General features: G+C 38.9%; 1 non-coding gene across 1 annotated transcript; it reads left to right on the top strand.

Moving 5' to 3' along the window:
• Positions 1-2,096: 2,096 nt before the first annotated feature.
• Trnas-uga (transfer RNA serine (anticodon UGA)) lies at positions 2,097-2,171 on the top strand. The gene has a single exon. It is a non-coding gene; the product is annotated as a tRNA-Ser (tRNA).
• The last annotated feature ends 5,335 nt before the right edge of the window (positions 2,172-7,506 follow it).

Raw genomic sequence — 7,506 nt, 5'->3', positions numbered from 1 at the left:
CGCAGACCAACCACTCCCGACTAGGCTCTTATTGTAACACTTCGACACACTACCCCCCCCTCTGGCCGGCCGGCTCTGTGCTATCCCGCTGCATTCTCATCGGCGCTCGTTTAATAAAGAAGTCTACAACTTTAGTTTCATTGCCCGTACAACAACCGGGTTTCATTCTAAATCCACTTCATATTCTTAGCTATCTAATGAAGTTCTTAAAACTATTGTTTATCTGTTGTGTGGTCATTCGTGCACAGCCCGTTGCAATGTTTCAGTTACACAGAATTGTCGAATATGGGCAATGGAAAATCCACACACAAATCACCATGTTTTTTCGAAGAGGCAGGTGCTTCCGGTCCTGTTACCTGTACCGTCACTGTTAAGCGCTATGAGTATCTTTTGCGCAACCACGTCATTCCAGCTCTCCAACAGCGTGGATGTGTGATGGGATAATTTTTATGCAAGATTGCGCAACTCCACATTATGCAAATCCAGTTAAGGAGCTGGTAAAGGGCCATTTCGGAAATTATCGTCGTTCAGTACCTCGCACGATATTTCGACTGGGCACCTGCCAGTTATCTTCAGGTGAGCCTTCGCAGACTGGCGAAAACGTTTTTTTTTTTTCTTTATTGTACTGCAATTCCCCATCGGGGTGGGCTGGCAGCAACATATACGCTGCTCTTCCGCCGAAAGACATAAAACATACAATAGAAGACATTTAAAAATAACATAAGGAACACAACATGGTGTACATACATATGAAAAAGGGGGGAACATTATGGAAGTCAAGAGACAGAAAGCGGCGACTGTAAAATGGAGCCAGCCGTGGTGGCTGAGCGGTTCTAGACGCTACGATCTGGAACCGTGGGACCGCTACGGTCGCAGGTTCGAATCCTGCCACGGGCATGGATGTGTGTGATGTCCTTAGGTTAGTTGTGTTTAAGTAGTTCCAAGTTCTAGGGGACTGATGACCTCAGAAGTTAAGTCCCATAGTGCTCAGATCCATTTGAACCACTTTTAAAATGTATATAAAAACCGTAAAAAGTAGCGCACAAACACAAAAAAACAACACACTGGGACAATCAAAAGAACACAAGTCGAAGGATGACTGGAGCACAAAAGTATAGACAGACGGCGTAGCACACAGCAAGCACTGACAGGAACACTGTGTACAAGTCCAGCACATAATTAATGTGTGTGAAACCTTATGGGACTTAACTGCTAAGGTCATCAGTCCCTAAGCTTACACACTACTTAACCTAAATCATCCTAACGACAAACACACACACCCATGCCCGAGGGAGGATTCGAACCAGGGCCGGGACCAGCCATAGAGTCCATGACTGCAGCGCCCTTGACCGCTCGGCTAATCCCGCGCGACACACAATTAAAATCACACCTCTCGACGCACAGGAGAACAGCACCAAACACAGCACTACATTGTGCGTCACTCTGTTCTGTGCCCTCTCTTTCATGACTGAGCATGTCTCTATGCGCTTAACACTTTGTATTCTTGTTTGATGTGTCCTAATCGTCATCTTCTTGTGTTGGTGCTCTTCTGTTTTATTGTTGGGTGAGCGTTCTTGTTAGGTGTACTATGATGTAGTCTTCTATGTGTATTGCATTTATAGTTGCTTTTGTTGGTGTGATGGTAGCGTTTATGCACCTTTTAATTACTCTGGATGGATAGAATAGTAAATGCAACAGCTATTGTAACATACATGGTAGTCCATGTACACATTTTGTCTCAGAAGGAACGGTCGATATTCAGAGATATGACAGAAACGATCATTTGAAGCAAAAAAGTAAATATGGACATATGTCCTGTTCCAAATGGTTTCTGAGACGAAACATTATTTAAATCTACTTATGTATGTTTTTCTTGAATAACCGCAAATTTGTAGCCTCAAGAGACAACGTGCCGTAGTACAAAATTAAACTGCATTAAATTTCCTTTAAAAGGTTCCTATTCATTTTTTCTCAAGGACTTTTAGGTTTCATGAAGAGAATTAGACAGTTTTGAAATTCTTGCACAACACGCATGCATTGAGGTGTAGGTAAGCCAATTTGGCAGAAGTAAAGCTGTGAGTACCGGGTGTGAGTCGTGCTTCGGTAGCTCAGTTGGTAGAGCACTTGCCTTTGAAAGGCAAAGGTCCCGAGTTCGAGTCTCGGTCGGGCACACAGTTTTAATCTGCCAGGAAGTTTCATATCAGCGCACACTCCGCTGCAGAGTGAAAATCTCATTCTGGCAGTTTGAGATAGTTTCTCGACCTGATAGACCAAGTGTCCTACATCAAATTATTCATGTCGAATTCGCCTAGACTACTAAGGTCCATTGTAAACAATGACAATGTACTGAATAATAAAGAAAAAAAGTAACAATGTACAATGTATCACGGAAACCATTTAAGAGAGTTCATATGTCCACATGAAGTTATTTACTTCAAGTGATCGTTCCTGTCATATCCCTGAGTGCTGACCATTCATCCAGGGACAACCTGTATATTCTGTTTAATTTTTTAATTATTCATTTCACCTGAACAAATTAATGGCCTCAGGATTCCTCTTACAGCAGACCAGAGTTTTATATGTAATTACAAAAATTATTAAAAGTACAGTTACTTAAGAAATTATCATATTTTTAATATGATATCTCTTCTTCTTCTCTCTGCATGTAGAAGGCATTTGTCTGTTACGGCCTCTTGGCTGAAATTGTTGATTTTCCTTGGGCTTCCTCAATATCTTCTGCCCAATGGGTAGTTTTGGTAATCCTGTCGTCTTCCATTCTTTTGCCACTATCTTTCCAGTTGTTTCTGTATTCTCTAATCTGCTCATTTAAGTTTTTGACTCTCAGTTGTTTTCTGATGTCTACATTCACTCTCCCCTCAAACAGAATGTACCCTGCTATTCTTCTTAGCAATCGGATCTCTAGTGCTCGTATTCTGATGATAACAAGTATTCCTACTGTGTTGTCCAGAAAAGAACTTCAAGGTCTAGGGAGCAGTATTTATTAAGAGCAGTAGTGGATCAACAATAAGCTTGAGTATTTTGACTGCGACACCGTCGTAACAGTAAATGCTGAGCTGGAGGAGTTTTCGATAGTGTTGTCTGCCCAAGAAAGCATCTTTCGCAATTACCATATTTTACCTGTGCAAAATAATCAGCAAGTCTATGTTTCGTTTACCGTTAAATGAAGGTTATCGCTAAAGTAAAGTAATGATTTACTTCCTTGGTTGGGACAATGGGGTCAGATGCAATTTCTACTTTGCCTACTCTTCCTAGATCACACAATCTTTTCCATAGCATCTGGTCTTTATGTTTTAGATTAATGTATTGGCATGTCTTAGTTATCGTTTCTCTCAGTTTGATTGATTCTGTTTGCTTTCTGCATGTAATCAGTTTTATTTTCAATGGTAGGAGGTAGCTTGTGAGTCCGATAGTCAGTGTCTCGGACATTCGTGGACTGTTTTAGCTCTTCCGTTAGCCAAGGTGCAGGTTTTCCATACAGGTTTCCAGTCTTTTTGGGAGCATATTTATTATGTAACAAGGTTAGTTTGGTAATCATGTTGTGAGCTGATATTCCAGATACTAATTTCTGTGCTTGTGGATTTCGTGGCAAATATATGTATGGGGGCCTGATTATAGGCTGCGTTATGAGTAGGTGAAAGTTGAAATACTGTTCGATTTGAACGAGAAACTACATACTTGAATTTCACAGTGAAGGGACAGAATATTTATGTTATTTTCCTAGCCTTATTTGTATGTTCCTAAGTGGAACTGAATTTTGAATGGTCAGTTTTGAAGAAGGTATCCCACTTACTTCCAGAGGCCTTTAGAAAACGCACATTAGGCAATTTCTTTGTGGGGTTGGATATCTTGTTTCTCTTCATTAGTTTTGTATGTGAGTAGCATGGTCGGTAAAATGTCAAAGTAATTGTATACCACTACTACACCTCCTCATCTGTTACTCCTGTTATGTCTTAGGACAGTGGGTTCTATATTTAGGAAACTGGACAGCACGCTCGGCTTGAGCCAAGTGTCCACGTTCGTTAGAAGAGAGACAGGGATGTCGACATTCTGAAATATATGGTGGAGTTCGTCGAAATAAGTTGAAAGTGATTGCCAACTATGTTCTACAGTAACAATACTAACACAATGGTAGAAACAGTGTCTGCAAGAGTAGACAAGTTCGTAGCTTCTAAAGCACAGACCTTAGAGTTCATTTGCACCGCTTTTTTCGAGCCTTTATCCCCACCATTATCCTGTCATCTCTTGTTCACACGCCACATAGCCCAAATTCGAATAGACAATATTCAAAATGTTCATCTTTTAGCATTGAATTCCACATATATTGTCAGGTTTGTCTTTGTAAGTTTCATAATCACTATGACTGTATCAGACCTTTTCGTTATGATACAAATTTCACGATTGTGGCTCTAGGTTTCCCGAACCACTACTTCCCACATATACTCCATAACTTCTGAGTATAGAATGTGCTGCAAACATATTTGTTCTCACTTTAAGCTTTTACAATGTAAAATTGCTATGCTAATAACAAATGTTTCAGTTTTATCAGTGTTCTTTCAGTGGTGCACAACAATATGTTATCCACATTGTCTTCGCCCAGAAGAATTACGAGCGATGTTCGGTACCATTTTACCAAAATGTAAGGAGAAGGAAAATGCCGCTACTGTCAGCAGATAATTGACATGGCTTCTGGCTCATCATCAAACCTGAAGAGACATCTAAAATCAAAGCATCCTACAGAACATATGCAACAATTTGGGTCAGGAAGCCGATCAAGATCGCCATTAATCGATGGAGAAATTCAAGAACTCATTTCTCGTGAACTGTGCTCACCGACGTCTGCTTCCACCTCGGTGACGGTATTCTCCCAAAAAGGCAAATTGAGTCTCCGGCACTATGCAGCCCATCAATGCCGTCTGGTTCTGGACCAAGTACTGATCTATCTCCGTTGTGGCGCCCTCATCCTCAACTGCTTTTCATTTACAACAAATAAGTTTTTTTTGATGTTATAAAGCCGTTCACATTAAGTTAATCTATGCTATTAGATGTACATCTGCTAAAAATTATTTCCAGCCAAAATTTAAAAAATTTCGGCCACCGGAAAGGCAGTCTGCCGTATGTCTGATCCGTGGGCGAGTGTAAGTAAGATTAGTCTGAGAAGAGTGTACTAAAGTCATACCTTTTAGAGTGCTCACAATTCGAAGACAGACAGATTGCTGAAATCATTTCAAACCGGGTAAAGTCTGTTATTCCAAATAAAATATCAATTGTAAAATCACTTCCACAAGAACAGAAAATGTGTCAAATACGAAATTAACTGCCATGCTTTTAAAACTTCCACATATCCCTTGTTTTGCACATTCTTTAAACCCTATTGCACAACGCGCAATTCAGAAGTTCATGCAGAAACCAGTGGATGAGTTCAAATGAGTTTTTGCTTTTCCTAATGAGAAACCCTTTGCTATAAGCAAACTTGCTGACATGCAAGGATATTTGAGAAAATACCAACTAAAATTCAAACGTTATGTCCCAACCAGATGGAACTACTTCCGAAATGATGAAAAGATTTACTTTAAATAAAGATCCAGTAATTTCTTTCCTCGCTATTTTAGGTCGAAAATCGGATGACTTAATCGAAGACGTGCCCTCACAGAAAACAGTCTTAGTTTCAGTAATGAAAATCTTGCGAAGATTAATGGAATGGCAACTAAAACCTTTTAAAGACAAAAATAAAGAATATCCTCAAGAAACAAAGTCTTTGGTTGATAATTTGCTTAAAGGACTATCAGAGTGGTTTCGTGTTATCTCCAGCAACGAAATGATTAGTCAGGCAACATTGCGGGACCCCTGATTCAAATTCAACGATTTTCACGCGACAAAACATTTCAGGACTGCTACATGAGGGCTGTTACAGAAATGAAAAACTTTAGTTGTTCAGTAAGAAAAACAGATCTCCTGTCTGAACCGGTTAAAACCGTCACACCTGAAACCTCTTCAAACTAGTAGGAATTCAATGACACTATTAGTCAACTTCTAGCAAGTCACAACCCAGAAAATGCAGCAGTTGTAGAATTAGACAAATATTTAGTGGAGGGATAGTTGCCTAGAAACAGCGATCCCTCAAACTGGTCGTAAACAAATAAATTGTGGCCAGCGCTGTACCCGTTAATTCTAAAATTATTATGCATCACACCAACATCAGTGACCTGTGAACGATTATTTTCAAAAGCAGGGCCAATATAGTCCGAAAATAGAAAGAGATTCACATTGACTAAACTGGGTCAAATTTTATTCATAAATACCAATACTGATTAATGTTTCTTTTAACGGAACATACGTTTATGGTAATACTGACTGTAAATGATGAATACAGATACACTTCAATTACAACTGTTAGAATTCTTATATCATGTTTTTTCCAAGAAAAATATCAAAATGTAACAAGAATCAGTCTTCATTCGTAAAATTTTTCCACTTGATGAAAAGTATTTAGGATTTTGTTGTATATTTATAACTTCTTTAATAGACGAAATTTAAAACTTTTGTGTTTGAAAATCTGAAAAGGACTAGGGACACAACACAAAATTATTTCTGCTCTTCTTATGTTAAAAAGGCAGTGTACCTTCATGTTACTTATTTTTGTGGGTGAAATGTTTGAGTGGTGAGTCATGAAAAAGAACTAGATCATTCCCGTGAGTGACCAGTTACGATCCAGTCTCGGAAAAGAACAATTTTGCCTGCCTCTATTATACATTGCTATAAAAATTATCTATATTTTTTTGCAATGCTCTGAACAAAAAGGAGACTTTAAAAGTTGCTATACTGAGGGAGGGGAATTGAGTGGATCAGAAGCGAAAGGATATAACTACACTTCTTGTAGTTTGAAGGAAACTGAATTTAAAGTTCAGAAGTGTTCCGAATTATCTTGAGATTGCAAATTGTAATTTCAGTTTTTTTGAATATATTTGACATAAAAATACTCTTTAACATTTTCTGTCCACGTGTTGGAACAACAGGTTAGTGTAAATAACCAGTTTTGTATCACAACTTGTAAAAGCCTGAATTCACTGGTATCCCTATGCTTTTAGAGTTAGTTAAGAAAAATGTGATTTATGACTTCCGTAAAATGCTTTATTCTTGATTGTTCGTACCTAGACGAACTGTTGTCACCTCCCTTTGGTTCCAGATGCAAAAGTCTGTGTCGCTTTCAGTCGACAACAGTGGCACCTAGGAACAACTTTCCTCAGAGTTCTATATACTGGAGTCAACATTCATTAAATTCCTATTTGGGGGAATGCATCACAGTTGATAATATAACCCAACAGAGAACACTCAAAATTGTGTGTGCAGGAGAAAATGTAGATGACGACGCAAGTTAACTATCCAGGACATCTTTCCCACACAACATCTAATTTTATTATAAAGCTCTAGTGACTGCTGATGTTACTACAACATAGGTACCTGTCTTTAGAGAGACACTTTCATGCA

Source organism: Schistocerca gregaria, chromosome X, assembly GCF_023897955.1.
Source record: "Schistocerca gregaria isolate iqSchGreg1 chromosome X, iqSchGreg1.2, whole genome shotgun sequence".
In the NCBI taxonomy this organism is placed as follows: domain Eukaryota; kingdom Metazoa; phylum Arthropoda; class Insecta; order Orthoptera; family Acrididae; genus Schistocerca; species Schistocerca gregaria.
This window is presented reverse-complemented; position numbering and strand designations above follow the sequence as displayed.